At 43.2% G+C, this 13,786-nt stretch overlaps 1 protein-coding gene across 3 annotated transcripts in view; it reads left to right on the top strand.

Annotated features, from left to right (window-relative positions):
• The first annotated feature begins 1,722 nt into the window (after positions 1-1,722).
• The window catches only part of CASR (calcium sensing receptor), an 89,545-nt gene continuing 77,481 nt past the window's right edge, over positions 1,723-13,786 (top strand). Inside the window, exon 1 of one of the 3 annotated variants that reach the window (XM_086403475.1) lies at positions 1,723-1,939. The gene's annotated coding sequence lies outside the window, so the exon portion shown is untranslated. Of the gene's footprint in view, positions 2,274-2,406; positions 2,589-13,786 lie in introns of those variants that run through there. The other 2 variants (XM_086403467.1, XM_086403486.1) reach the window with 2 other exon arrangements.

Below are 13,786 nucleotides of genomic sequence, written 5' to 3'. Positions count from 1 at the left end.
TCCTCTGTCATCCCCTGCTTTCATCTCCTCCTGCCTTCAATCTTCCCCAGCATCAGGGTCTTTTCCAATGAGTCAGTTCTTTGCATCAGGTGACCAAAGTATTGGAGTTTCAGTTTCAGCATCAGTCCTTCCAATGAATATCCAGGAATGATTTCCTTTAGGATTGACTGGTTGGATCTCCTTGCAGTCCAAGAGACTCTCAAGAGTCTTCTCCAACACCACAGTTGAAAAGCATCAATTCTTTGGCACTCAGCTTTCTTTATAGTCCAACTTTCACGTCCATACATGACTACTGTAAAAACCATAGCTTTGACAAGATGGACCTTTGTCAGCAAAGTCTTAACATCTGTAGGTTGAACAGAATTAAAGACAGCATAACTTTTTTCACCATGTGATCCACTGTTATTTAACATCATTGTCTATGTACCACTCAAAAGCATTGCCTATACCTCTGATGGGAGGTGTACAGACGAGGACCCACTAGCAAAGCACCTGGACAGTGTTCACCCTGATCAGATTCAGGTCACAGTTCTGCCACTTCCTAGCTGCCCAATTCTAAACACCTTAACCAGTTTCTTCGTCTTTAAAGTGGAAGTAACTCTAGCTCTTCAGAGTGATTTTCTTAAGGATATTTGAACGTTTTGCTCTGGTTGTAAGTTGATGACTGAATAGTATAAATTCAGGCTAAGACTGCAGTGTCATTCAGCTTGGGGCTGAATTAATTCCTCCTTTGGGCACTGACCAGGCTGTGCTGGTAGTCAACTAAAATCTCTAAGATATTTTGATGTGGACTGCTGCTGAGCCAAATCCCCCATTGTGAACTTGTACTGCTGGAGATTTGGGCCTGAGGCAGGACTTGGCGTTTATTCTTATTAACTGGATTCTGCCTTTCACTTTAACCTGGCGCTTCCACATTTGTTCAACTCCTTCTCTTACCCTACATTTGAACGGAAGGAGGTCAAACCAGCAGAACTGAGCTAGGATGACAATGTATTTGTGACTCTAGGCATGAGTGTCTGTCCCTTTGGAGGAGGAAAAAGAAAACTTTTTGCTGAGTATCAGGTAATTTTCTCCAATACCTCATTTAATGCTCCAAGAATCCCTTAAGGTAAGTGTTAACCCCAGTCTACTGAGAAAAAAATCTGCATTTTTCTTTACTTGACATTTTTAAGCATGGTAACTATGCAATTTTTTACTCTTTTGGCTTAATGTTATTTTGTAAACACTTTATCACATTGCTTCATATTTTCCTTTTTTTTTTTAGCTTTATAAGTAAATAAATACTCCCTCCTTGTTCTAAAAACATTTTGAGGCACTCCTGCCTTGATGTTTATCATTTTAACGACTATATTATAGCTCATTAAGTTACCCCAAAATATGAAAGTATTTTATTTTACCAATTTCCTATTGTTGACAAGGTTGGCTTTGTTTCTTGCTTTTGTGGTTTTTTAAAATTATGACATTCTGTAAAAAAAGATCCTGCTATGAACATCTACACATAAGTATCTTTTGTTCTGGAAAATTCCCCAAGAATGGAATTAATGCATCCTCTGCATCAAAGAGGATAACAACTCTTGTGGCTCTTTATAGAGACTAGCAAATTGCTCACGTAAAACAGTATGTGTTATCTGAGGATAAAAGGAAATAACTGGCTTTCTACAAAAGAAATTAATTTTCCACTTACTTATAAAGTATTCACGCCCCTGATAGGTGGCAGGTGCCATGCCAGTGAAGGAGACAGGAATGAGCAGGGGCGGCTGGTCGCGGTCTCCTAGGAGCTCACGGTCAGGTCGGGCAGAGGAAATTACACCCAACAGGTGTCTGTCTGCCTCCGCCTAGGGAGGACCGAAGTGCCCTTTTGCGCAAGAGAGTGGAAGGAGGGAGCTGCCTGCAAACACCGAGGAGTTTCTGCAGCTTAGAACTGAGTCCTGCAGAATGAGTAAGAATTTTGGTCCACGATTTGTATTTATTTTACCTTGACTCTCCGGCCTTTCATCGGAAAAAAAAAAAAGTTCCCCACTCTAGTACAGAGAAGGTTGGCAGAGTCGTAAGCCCCCAACCTCTTAAACTTCTCTGCATCTCCAAGGAGAAGGAGGGAAGAGGGGTTCTTTCCGACCTGAGGAGCTGGATCTGGGGTCCGAGAACCCCAAGGTAGCACCGGAAAGAACAGCACAGGAGGCGAGAGCGTGGCCCGTGGCCGGGAGAACCAGACCCGACGCGCGGTCCTCGGCGCCGGGGTCCCGGGGACTCAGCTCAGCACGACTGGGAAGCCGGTGAGGGAACCAGGGCTGCCGGGTGGAGGGTTAGCGAGCACCCCGCCAGAGGAGTGGAGCAGAGCTAGGCTCTGCAGTTGGGGACCCCCAGGGGGCGGGCGCCAGAGGGGCGGAGCTCCGAGGCAGGGGCCGCGGCGGCGGTCCAGAGGGTCTGCGGGGGCTGCTTCGGCAGGACCCGAGGACTGGCGCCTCTCCGAGCCAGTGACCTTGCCATCGCGAGTGGGCCCCACGGGCCGTCTTGAGCGCGCCTCGTGGAGACCCACGGCCGACGGGCCGGCGCTGCCCGGAGTGAGGGAGCCCGAGCCGGGACACCAGGTAGGACCACCGACCGCGAGGAGGGCGGGCAGAAAGGGCCCGGGTGGGGAGGCGGAATGGAGGATCTGGGGGTCGCGGGCAGGGGGCTAAGCGAAGGGCGCAAGCTGGACCAGCTCAGCCCTGGGGACGCTGAGCGTAGGGCACGGGGGACGTCAGGGTCCAGCTTACAGGACCCAAGGCTTACCGCTCCTCAGAAGCGGCAGTGGGTCACCCTCTTAGATACACGGGAGTGCGTGCGTACCAAGACACGGCTGTGGGGTGCCGTCTTCTGCCTCCGCCTTGTTTCTGCCTGTGACCATGGTCAGAAAGTATTCCCTGTCCGTGTGGCAACAGGGAACAGGCAGTTTTCTGGAGTATATGCATATGGAAGGGTACTGTGTCAGAATCCATCCTCATGGGCCATGAGTCCCCTCTCAGGATACTTGGCCCAAGCTTCCAGCTGCCTTGGGGACCTAGCCTCACTGACCCCAATTAAGGTGTCAGTCCCCAGGCCTTTTCACCATACACCATATTTCTTAGGAAGAAAAAAGAAGTACCAGTTTGGTAGTCTTTTACTATTTATTTTTTAAAATTGTAGTTTCAATACATGGTTTATAAAAAAATATGTAACTTCAAGAGATATTCCTATACTAGCATTTGTGTCTACTTATACCCGCTTGTTTTTTAACCCATATCTTTTTCCACCCTACTTCTTCCGTCCCCTCCTTTTGATTCTTTATCTCACCTCCTGCCTAAAAAAGTATCCAAAGAAAATGACGTCACCGCCACCGCCCGCATCCCTTAATGTCTAGGGTTCCTTGCTGGCCCCACCCCTGATCTCTTTAAACGTCTCTTTCACCAGAGTAGCCCTTGGGGTAGTGAGTCCACTGCCAAGAGGACATTTCTTTTACTTGCCTTAACTCTCCCAGAGATTTGAAGAAAGGAGCTTTGGGGAAGGGTCCCTGAAGAATTTTATACTACCAGTTATCTTCCTTAAACTGGACTTTCCAAATGCAATTTAAGTAGTCTGGTAGAATGAAAATTTATGAAGGAAATTTCCTGAAATGCTCTAGACTTCCAAAAGCTAACACTTCACTAGTTCCTGTTCCTGAAAGCAGAGCTTTGCCAGTCACACCTCTCATTACTTCTGTGGCCTCCACCCAGGACCAGCAAAGAAACAGGCATAGGATTTTTCATTAGTAGGAACCTAATAGGGTGGATTTTTATATAGGTGAAGGGGCTCAAGACATAGCTTTGTGGTAGTCAAGAGGAAAGGGGAAGGGATAGAAGAAGGAATTAGAGGGGATTAGGGGATTAGAAGGGGGGGAGCAGATCAAGACCCTGAAGAGGAGAATTCTGGAGACAGGCCCTGTCATTTAGGAAGGACCCCCAGATGATGTGGCTGGGAGACCACACAGTCGGCTTGCTGACAACCAGCACAAGTAACTACTTTCCAAGGCTTTTTCTATGCAAGGACAAAACATTTGGAAGTGGAAAAAAATCAACAAATCAAGCCACTTTTGTCTTTGTGATAAAATAGAAGTGGTTTAAATTATTTTTACTGGATGCTTGGGGCTAGTGCACTGGGACGACCCAGAGGGATGGTATGGGGAGGGAGGAGGGAGGAGGGTTCAGGATGGGGAGCACATGTATACCTGTGATGGATTCATTTTGATATTTGGCAAAACTAATACAATTATGTAAAGTTTAAAAATAAAATAAAATTTAAAAAAATAAAAAAAAATTATTTTTACTGAATTAATGGGTTTTGTTTTTTTAGGAGTTGTGTAGACTATTTAAAATAACCTAATAGCTACTCCCATCACGATGTTTTCCTTTGCTGTGTTCATTTTTTCATGTTGCGTGACCTTGACCCCACACAGTTCAGGAAATTCAGGTTGGATAGAAACTGCCACTTTTAAGAACCGTTTTGAAGAGGGGATTGGGAGAGAAGATTAGAAAATAAGGACTGAGCCTTGTGGTAAGGTGGGGGAATAATGAAGAGGAATGGTTTGAGTACCACCTTGAGACTGGTAAGGAATCAGGTACAGTTCTTAGAACAAGGCAATAAACAAATAAGAGGTGAAGGAATCCATTCATCATTCACTTATGCATTCAAAATGTTTGCAGAGTGCCTGGCTATGTCCCAGTCACTGAGGGAAAGTTGATAAATGAAACCAGGCAAGGTCTCTGATCTCCTGGGGTTTATAGATGCTTCAGGGAGGCAACCAGTAGTAAGATAACTGAGTATTGAATATATGTAATTATAAACTAAGATAACCTTTGTCAAGGAAAGAAATAAAGGTCTTTGAGGGTGTATATAGACTACCCTAGAGATCAGGGAAGGCTTTCTCAAGGAAGTTTCCCTTGAGCTGAGATTCGGGAGTAAGTGGAAATGTTGGGGGTGTAGGTGGCTTTGAGGCAGGATCAGAATCAGTTAGGAATTCCATTTGGTTGCCAGTAATCAAGAAGGCATTTTGTTATTTTGGTCTTCTGATGCAAGCAGCCGATTCATTGGAAAAGTCCCTGATGCTGGGAAAGATTGGGGGCAGAAGGAGAAAAGGGCGTCAGAGGATGAGATGGCTGGATGGCATCACCGATGCAGTGGACATGAAGTTGGGCAAACTTGGTGAGATGGTGAGGGACAGGGAAGCCTGGGCAGCCAGGAGGTCACAAAGGGTCAGATACAACTGGTCGACTGAACAGCAATAACAACAATCACGAAGGCAGATGTAGTGTTTGCAATACTGCATATGTACAGATGTAGAGCTGACATTTTTGGAATTTGGGAGAGATGCTTTGTTATCACAGCATCGTTTGTACTGTCCTGAGTTGGTCATGGTTTTCCATTGCTGATGTTCTTGCTTTTCTTTTTTTTTCTTTTTAAACTTTACAAATTGTATTAGATTAATTTTAGTCTGTCAGTTTATTTTATTGTGCACAATAAAATGTATGCATTGTGCTTCAAATGTGAATCATCACACTGCTGAGGTAGATATGTGCATAACTCCCATACCAAATTTGGCTTGTGTGGTGATAGCTCATTATTGTCACTGAATACTTTCCCAGGTGAAAACAGGTGCGGCAGGTCAGCTACAGTGTCTTCTCTCCACTCCTATCCACTGCTTTGATTTTAGTTGCCCTAAAGCTGCATGTATCTCTTCAAGTTTCATATACAGTTGTTAGGTAAAGAAAAAAATTGCTAATTGCATTGATGCAATAAAGTAAAATTAACATAAATCTCACAATGTAATGGCATGGTGAGCTTTGACCAGGCATCATATTTCATGTGCAAACAAATATTTTTATTCATTCAACATTGACGGTGAACCTTCAATGTGCCTAGCACTCTGTGAGATACTGTGGGTAAGATGGATTAGTAAGATGATGAGACTTCATAGAAGTCTAAGAGGAGAGAGTCGTCCTCATCTGTGTAAGGGTGGGGAAGTATTGTGGTTGCTGTAATGGAAGCATAAGTAGAGAACAGTGATACACAAGGGAAAGGAGTGGTCATTTCTGCCGGAAAAGGTTCATGGAGGAGTTAATACTTGAGCTGAATCTTGAAAGATGAGACATTCCAAAAGATAGACAAAGGGAAGAGGGCTTTCTAGAAGAGGAATTCATGTGCCAGAACAAACAGGCATGAAACAGAGTGTCAAGGTCCAGGACGTGCAACTGGCTCGAAGAGCTGAGGCATGAGGAACAAAGAGGGGCTCATTAAGAGATGAGGCTGGAGTGGCAGACATGCCAGGTCACAGAACCTGCATGCCATCACACTGATAGCATTGTGGTTAAAGCATGTGCTCTGAGGTCAGACAGTCCCAGGTATGCATCGTGGTTCTGCCACTTTCCAGCCGTGGGGTCTTGATCAAGTCACTTAGTAATAAATAAATAATAATTACTTATTTGGTAATAAGTAATGGTAATGAAGGTTGTATATCTCTCATAAGGTTGTTGCAGGAACTGAGGTTAAGTCATGGAGTACCTGGCACAGATTATGCACCCACTTGTTGCTGGCTGTTATTTTTTATCCTAGGGCTAAGGGAGCCACTGGAGGGTTTTACATAAAGAAGTGACTTAGGGAGCAGTTTTATTTAGAGCACAGTTATTCTGGCTGGATGTGGATGCTGGGTGAAAGGGGATTAAGTTTGGAGCAGAGCAGTCATTTAAAGCTGGAGAAGAAAATGGCAACCCATTCCAGTATTCTCGCCTGGAGAATTCCCATGGACAGAGGAGCCTGGCAAGCTACAGTCCATGGGGTCGCAAGAGTCAGACACAGCTTAGCAACTAAACCAATCATTTAAAGAGATTATAGCCATTCAGATGATAGTGATGATGGCCTGAACCATGAAGAAAAGGAGACAAGTGCTTGAGACAACTGCAAGGTAGATGCCACAGAACTCAATTACTTACTAGTTGACAGCAGTGGGATTCTGGTCTGTCATCCTTTGGTACTGTCATCCAGGTGTTCCTAGGATAAACAAAAGGAAGCCAGGTGTCAAGCAGGACTGGGAATCAGATATTTAGTTTATATGCTGAGGACTTAATGATTGGTATCTCCAAAAAGCTGTCTTTTTGATTTAAGAGACCTTTTGACACCTTTCATCTCATAACTTTGATAGGATCAGGAAGGTCTAGTTCATCCGTAATGAGTTTCACTTATTCATTCTCCCTGTCTCTTTCCTTTTCTCTCTCTCTCTTTCTCTCATTTCTGGGAGGCTTTTAGTTCCAGGTGGATGAACATTAGACTTCATTCATTTGCCATTGTCATAAAGTGGCACATATAAAGGTTGCTTATGTCTGATACTTTTGGTGCAACTCTTGCCTGACATTAGCATGACTGAATTTTTCCTTCTCTTTTCTCAAGTGTCCTCCCACAATCCAATAACCTCTGGCTGAAGCATGTTTATTAAAGCCAATGAGAATTAGAGGATTTAAGTGCTCCCTACCTTATAATACAGGCTTCCCTATTGGCTCAGACTGTAAAGAATCCACCTGCAATGCAGAAGACCCAGATTCGATCCCTGAGTTGGGAAGATCCCCTGGAGAAGGGAATGGCAACCTACTCCAGTATTCTTGCCTGAAGAGTGCCATGGACAGAGGAGCCCGGTGAGCTACAGCCCATGGGGTTGCAAAGAGTCTGAGTGACTAACACACACACAGAAATACACACACACACACACACACACACACACACACACACACACACACATACTTTATAATACAGTGTAGTTTGGGTAGCCACATCATCCATTCATAAGACTGAAAATAATCCAGATGTGGATGATAGTGTTTACTGAAAAGTTGCTAGGAGCTTTATGCCTGTTCCCTCCAAATGTGGATCCTGGGGAATGCTGATTGAATTCTTTTCTTTTGGATTCAGCTGCTTGAACAACTGTCTGATTACTTGAAGACAGAGAGATGCACCGACTTTAAATTAGGCAGGGCCAAGGAATAAGGTTAGAAAGTGAAGAGGAACTAAAAAGCCTCTTGATGAAACTGAAAGAGGAGAGTGAAAAAGTTGGCCTAAAGCTCAACATTCAGAAAACGAAGATAATGGCATCTGGCTCCATCACTTCATGGGAAATAGATGGGGAAACAGTGGAAACAGTGTCAGACTTCATTTTTGGGGGCTCCAAAATCACTGCAGATGGTGATTGCAGCCATGAAATTAAAAGACGCTTACTCCTTGGAAGGAAAGTTATGACCAACCTAGATAGCATATTCAAAAGCAGAGATATTACTTTGCCAACAAAGGTCCATCTAGTCAAGGCTATGGTGTTTTCAGTAGTCATGTATGGATGTGAGAGTTGGACTCTGAAGAAAGCTGAGTGCCGAAGAATTGATGCTTTTGAACTGTGGTGTTGGAGAAGACTCTTGAGAGTCCCTTGGACTGCAAGGAGATCCAACCAGTCCATTCTAAAGGAGACCAGTCCTGGGTGTTCATTGGAAGGACTGATGCTGAGGCTGAAACTCCAGTACTTTGGCCACCTCATGTGAAGAGTTGACTCATTGGAAAAGACTCTGATGCTAGGAGGGATTGGGGGCAGGAGGAGAAGGGGACAACAGAGGATGAGATGGCTGGATGGCATCGCCTACTCGATGCACATGAGTTTGGGTGAACTCCAGGAGTTAGTGAAGGACAGGGAGGCCTGGCGTGCTGTGATTCATGGGGTCGCAAAGAGTCGGACACGACTGAGTGACTGAACTGAACTGAAGGAATAAGGTGTTTCCCTGGTAGCTCAGCTGGTAAAGAATCTGCTGCAATGCAGGAGACCCCAGTTTGATCCCTGGGTTGGGAAGATCCTCTGGAGGAGGGAACAGCTACCCACTCCGGTATTCTGGCCTGGAGAATTCCATGGACTATTCCATGGGATCACAAAGAGTCGGACAGGGCTGAATGACTTTCACTTTCAAGGAGTAAGGTGGCAAAATGTGAAATGAAGGGGAAAAACGGTCTGCCTCTGCCATGGATGGTCTAGAGTTTGGTTAAAAGTGGACTTCCCATCTCTGTGACCTTGGGCAATGTATCTAAGCTCTGTGAGCCTCAGCTTTTACTGGTGGATATCCCAGGTGGCATAGTGGTAAAGAATCTGCCTGCCAATGCAGGAGACACAAGAGATGCAGGTTTGATCCCTGAGCTGGGGAGATCGCTTGGAATAGGAAATGACAACCCATTCCAGTGTTCTTGCCTGGAAAATTCCATGGACAAAAGAGCCAGGTGGACTAGAGTCCGTGGGGTTGCAAAAGAGTTGGATACAACTTAGTGACTAAATATTAATAACAACAACAAATCCCTTTGATATCTGTAAAACTGAGGTAATATTTCCTTATGGACTAGATATGAAAAGTGCTTAATACAGTGCTTGGCATTTGTTAGCTGCTTACCTGGCCTGTATCCTTTGCCGCAGCTCATCTCTGGGGCTTACATGGAAAAAGTAAGATGAATGAGGATTTCTTTGTTTAAGTAACCTGAATTAATTGACTTTTATGTATTTCTTATCTGTGACTGATTCACACACACACCACCCCTTCTCCCCGGGAACTGGTTGGAAACCTGTTTTCCTCCACCTTCAGGGAATGCTTATCAGTGATGGGGGCAAAGGTAATATGATACCTGCTGAGAGGAAGCTAATTTTAGATATTCTTCTTTCAACAAATCTTTCAATACACACAAGCAAAATTACTATCAAATAGCAAAATGGAGTTATTTGACTTCTTTCATCCATGTTTTTGTTGCTGGAGTTCCTGACGTGCATGTTTCTTATTTAAATTGTTTTTCATGTAGAAAAAAAGAAGCAAGCTCAAAGAGACTCTAGTTGTTCCCCCTAATAATGGTGAACTGCTTATACTGAGGGGGGAAAAAGTTTTATTTTTCTGCTCATAATAGAGATTGATGGTTGAAAGAATGATCATTTCTTCAGTCTTTCTAAATATTCTATAATTTGACATAGTTCAGTTCAACAAGCTTCAGTTGAGCTCCAGTTGCGTGTCAGACACTGAGTTGCCACCATTCACTCAGAGACGCCAGATGTGTTACCCAGACCTCCAGTCTGGTAGCCTCTGTGGAAGATGGTTCCCAGGGAGAGGAGGGAGTGCCAGCTGATCTGAGAGAGCTGGTGAGAGGGGAACACACAAGCCGAGGGTCTCCAGCGCAGCTTCAGAGCACAAGTCTGTCAGCTCATGAGCACCTTCAGGCTCAGGTCCCAGTCTGCTCATCACCCGCAGCCACTGCCCACAGGGACCCTTCTGTCCTTAGTGTTTCCCAGTTGAGAGGCCAGGAGGAGAAGGTAGTGAGGAAGCCAGGTGCCCTTCTCTTTCTGCACGCTTAAAAATTAAAATATTTCAGCTAAAGTTTGGCTCTGTGCAATTGTCAGCCAATTTTCAGCCTTGTCTTTGGAGAGGCAGTGCAGTACATTGGTTGAAAGTCTGGGCTCTATCGTTAGATTGCCTGGATTATCTCCCCGTTCGACACCTTACTGATTGTGTAACTTTAGACAAGTTGTTCAACCTCTTTATGTCCCAGTTTCCTTATCTATAAACTGGGGTTATTAATATTATCTACCTCATTGATTATTAAAGGACTTAACTGAGCTAATACACATTGTTCAAGGTCATCAAGCATAGACAGCGTGTCTTATTTAACATTGAAACCCCAGAATCCAGCATATTACCTGGTATACTGGAGGAGATTACTGAGTGAACAAGTCTAATATATAGGCTGGTGTAGTAGTCAGTGACTGACAAAGCACTCTTGTATCATTAACACATTTGATCCTCAGAATATCTCACAAGATAAATGAGGGAGATGGGCAGGACAGGTGTCATCATCTCCATTTGCAAATAAGAAAACTAGTGCACTGAAAGGTAGAGTGACTTGCCAGAGGAAGCACAGCTGTAAATGACAGAGCTGATTAATTCTCCTGACTCCATTGCTAGCCCTCTCCTCGTCCTATTTTCTGGTTGTCTCCCAGTCCTGTGCGTGTTTAGTGGAACTCAAAGGAGGTCCAACTGGAAAAAAAAAAAAAAAATGAACACACATGGCTTGCTTAGCTTTCTGAAAAAAAAAAAATGAACTTCTTACTACTGTTACTGTGTTTCAGTTGCTAAGTCATGTCCAACCCTTTGTGACCCCCATGAACTGCAGCACTCCAGGTTCGTCTGTCCTCCACCATCTCCCGGAGTTTACTCAGATTCATGTCCATTGAGATAGTGATGTTATCTAACCATCTAACCCTCTGCCGCCCCTTCTTACTGTAAATATACTCAGAAGAGTAACCTCAAGTTAAAACTTGAGGTTTGGAAAGTTTCTATTTTTGGAGGTGAAGGAGGAAAGCAGAGGATATTTTACAAGAATTAGGAAGTTCTTTCAAAGTGAAAAAGTAACAGAAAATCATAAAGGAAAATTTTGTTAGATTTTATTACATAAACATTTAAAACACATATATAGAAAGTCATAATTAAAAGGAAAATAAACTAAAAACTATTGCAGCAAGTATGCCAGATGGTTAAAAGTTTCAATATTGAAAGAGCTCATAGAATTTAAAACCATGGATTCAAAAAAGTGAGCAAAGGATAGTAAGAGTTTTCAAATGAGGAAAAGCACATAGTAGGTGAACATATATAAATATTTTAACTTTACTTAATAAAAGAAGTAAGAATTTTTTTAAAGTGATATACCAATTTGTTGATCAAGAATACCAAGACTGAGGACTCCCCTGGCGGTCCAGTGGTTAAGACTCTGTGCTTCCAGTGCAGGAGGCGCAGGTTCCATCCCTTGTCAGGGAACTAAGATCCCATATACTGCATGGTGCAGCCAAAAAAAAAAATACTAAGACTGTAAAGATAATGCTGGTGCAGTGAGGAAATGGCTATTCTTATAACATAATGTCTGTAAAATAACTGCCTTTAAATTGTTGATCAAGGTTGACCAAGGATTTCAGTTTCAGAATTTCTGTCCTAAAGAAATGATCAGAAATATGGTTAAAAACTTATACCCAGATATGTTCTTCACAGTGTTTATTAATGACAGTGAAACACTAGAAAAAACTTGTGTGTCCAATAATAACGTAGAGGTTAAATAAATTATGGTGGGGGTGAAGCAGCACAGACTAGCGGCTAGAAGTGTGGATTTAGAGTCTCACGACCTAGGTTCAGATCCTGACTCTGCCAGTTATTAGCCCTTTAGGCTTAGATACCTCTCCATGTCTCATTTTGCTCATCTATACACTGGCAATGACAAGAGTACCTACCACAAAAGGGTTGTTTTGTGAATTGAATGAATCATTTTATGTTTACAATTCTCAAATCTTCAAAGCTCTAAAAACATAAAGGTTTTTTAGAATTTAATTATCATGATTAAATAACATAAACTACCGTAACTTTATTCTACTTACTGTGGCTATTTTCTACTACTATAATTAAGATTGAGTATTAATTCTTTTCTATACTGTTACTTTCCTTATAGAATCTCTAAGATTCTTTTTATAAATTAATAACCCTCATGCACAAGTGAAAAGATTAGTTTTGAGGACAAAACTAACTGAAGTCAGGCATATCTACTTTGAGCTAACCTCTTCTTTCCACAGTTTCTTTGGAAATAATATATTATATTGTGAAAGCTGGACTGTAAAGAAGGCAGAGCGACAAAGAATTGATACCTTCAAACTGTGGTGCTAGAGAAGACTCCTGAAAGTCCCTTTGACAGAAAGGAAATCAAACCAGTCAATCTTAAGGGAAATCAACCCTGAATACCCGTTTGAAGGGCTAATGCTGAAGCTGAAGCTCCAGTATTTTGGTCATCTGATTCGAACAGCCGACTCATTGGAAAAGTCCCTGATGCTGGGAAAGATTGAGGACAGAAGTAGAAGAGGGCGTCAGTGGATCAGATGCCTGGATGGCATCACTGATGCAATGGACATGAACTTGGACAAACTTCGGGAGATGGTGAAGGACAGGGAGGCCTGGCATGCTTCAGTCCATGGGGTCACAAAGAGTTGGACACCACTGGGTGACTGAACAGCAAAAACAATATTATTAACATGCAGATTATTGAGCTCCACCCCTAGAAGTTCTGAGTTAGTAAGTCTGGGGAGAAGACAAAGGTCCACCTTTTACAGCTCCCAAACTGATGCTGGTAATCTGATCCATGGACCACACATTAAGTAGTCCCACTGTAATCCATGCCTTAATTTTTAACACCCCTTACGTTGCATCTTTTTAATGTGAACATTTTCATTTCTGGATATCTTCAGCTTGCTTTTTAGATTTTCATTCTCCTGTCCCTTTATTTCTATGCTGTGTTGTTATGTCTAGGAGTAGTAATATAATAAACTTATCTATCACTTTCTAAACACTTTTCAGGTGCCGGTAATGGTATTAGTACTCTATTCATATTATTTTTTCATCCTGCAACAACCCCGAAAGGACATTGTTATCTTGACTTCAGAGGTGAGAAAACTGAGGTGTTAGGACTCCCAGTGAGTGAGAGGAACAATTTACTTTCCATTTTACTGTCCTACCTCTTTCGAACAGTGGTACACGTCACCAAGTCTCCCGTGACATGCTTTCTCAGTCCTGCCCCAGCTGCTTAGTTCCCCAGTATAAAATGCCCCTCTTCTCAACCCCCATCCAGATCCCATCCAGGCCTTCTACACCAGGAAGCTTTCCTAGCTTTGTCCTGCCACAGCCCATACCCCTCTACATCTTTTATTCTTGTC

Source organism: Bos grunniens, chromosome 1 (genome assembly GCF_055505025.1).
Source record: "Bos grunniens cultivar Pamir isolate PY7600 chromosome 1, Bosgru_T2T1.0, whole genome shotgun sequence".
Classification (NCBI taxonomy): Eukaryota; Metazoa; Chordata; class Mammalia; order Artiodactyla; family Bovidae; genus Bos; species Bos grunniens.
Note: the sequence above shows the minus strand (reverse complement) of the source record. Positions and strands in the feature narration are given on the sequence as shown.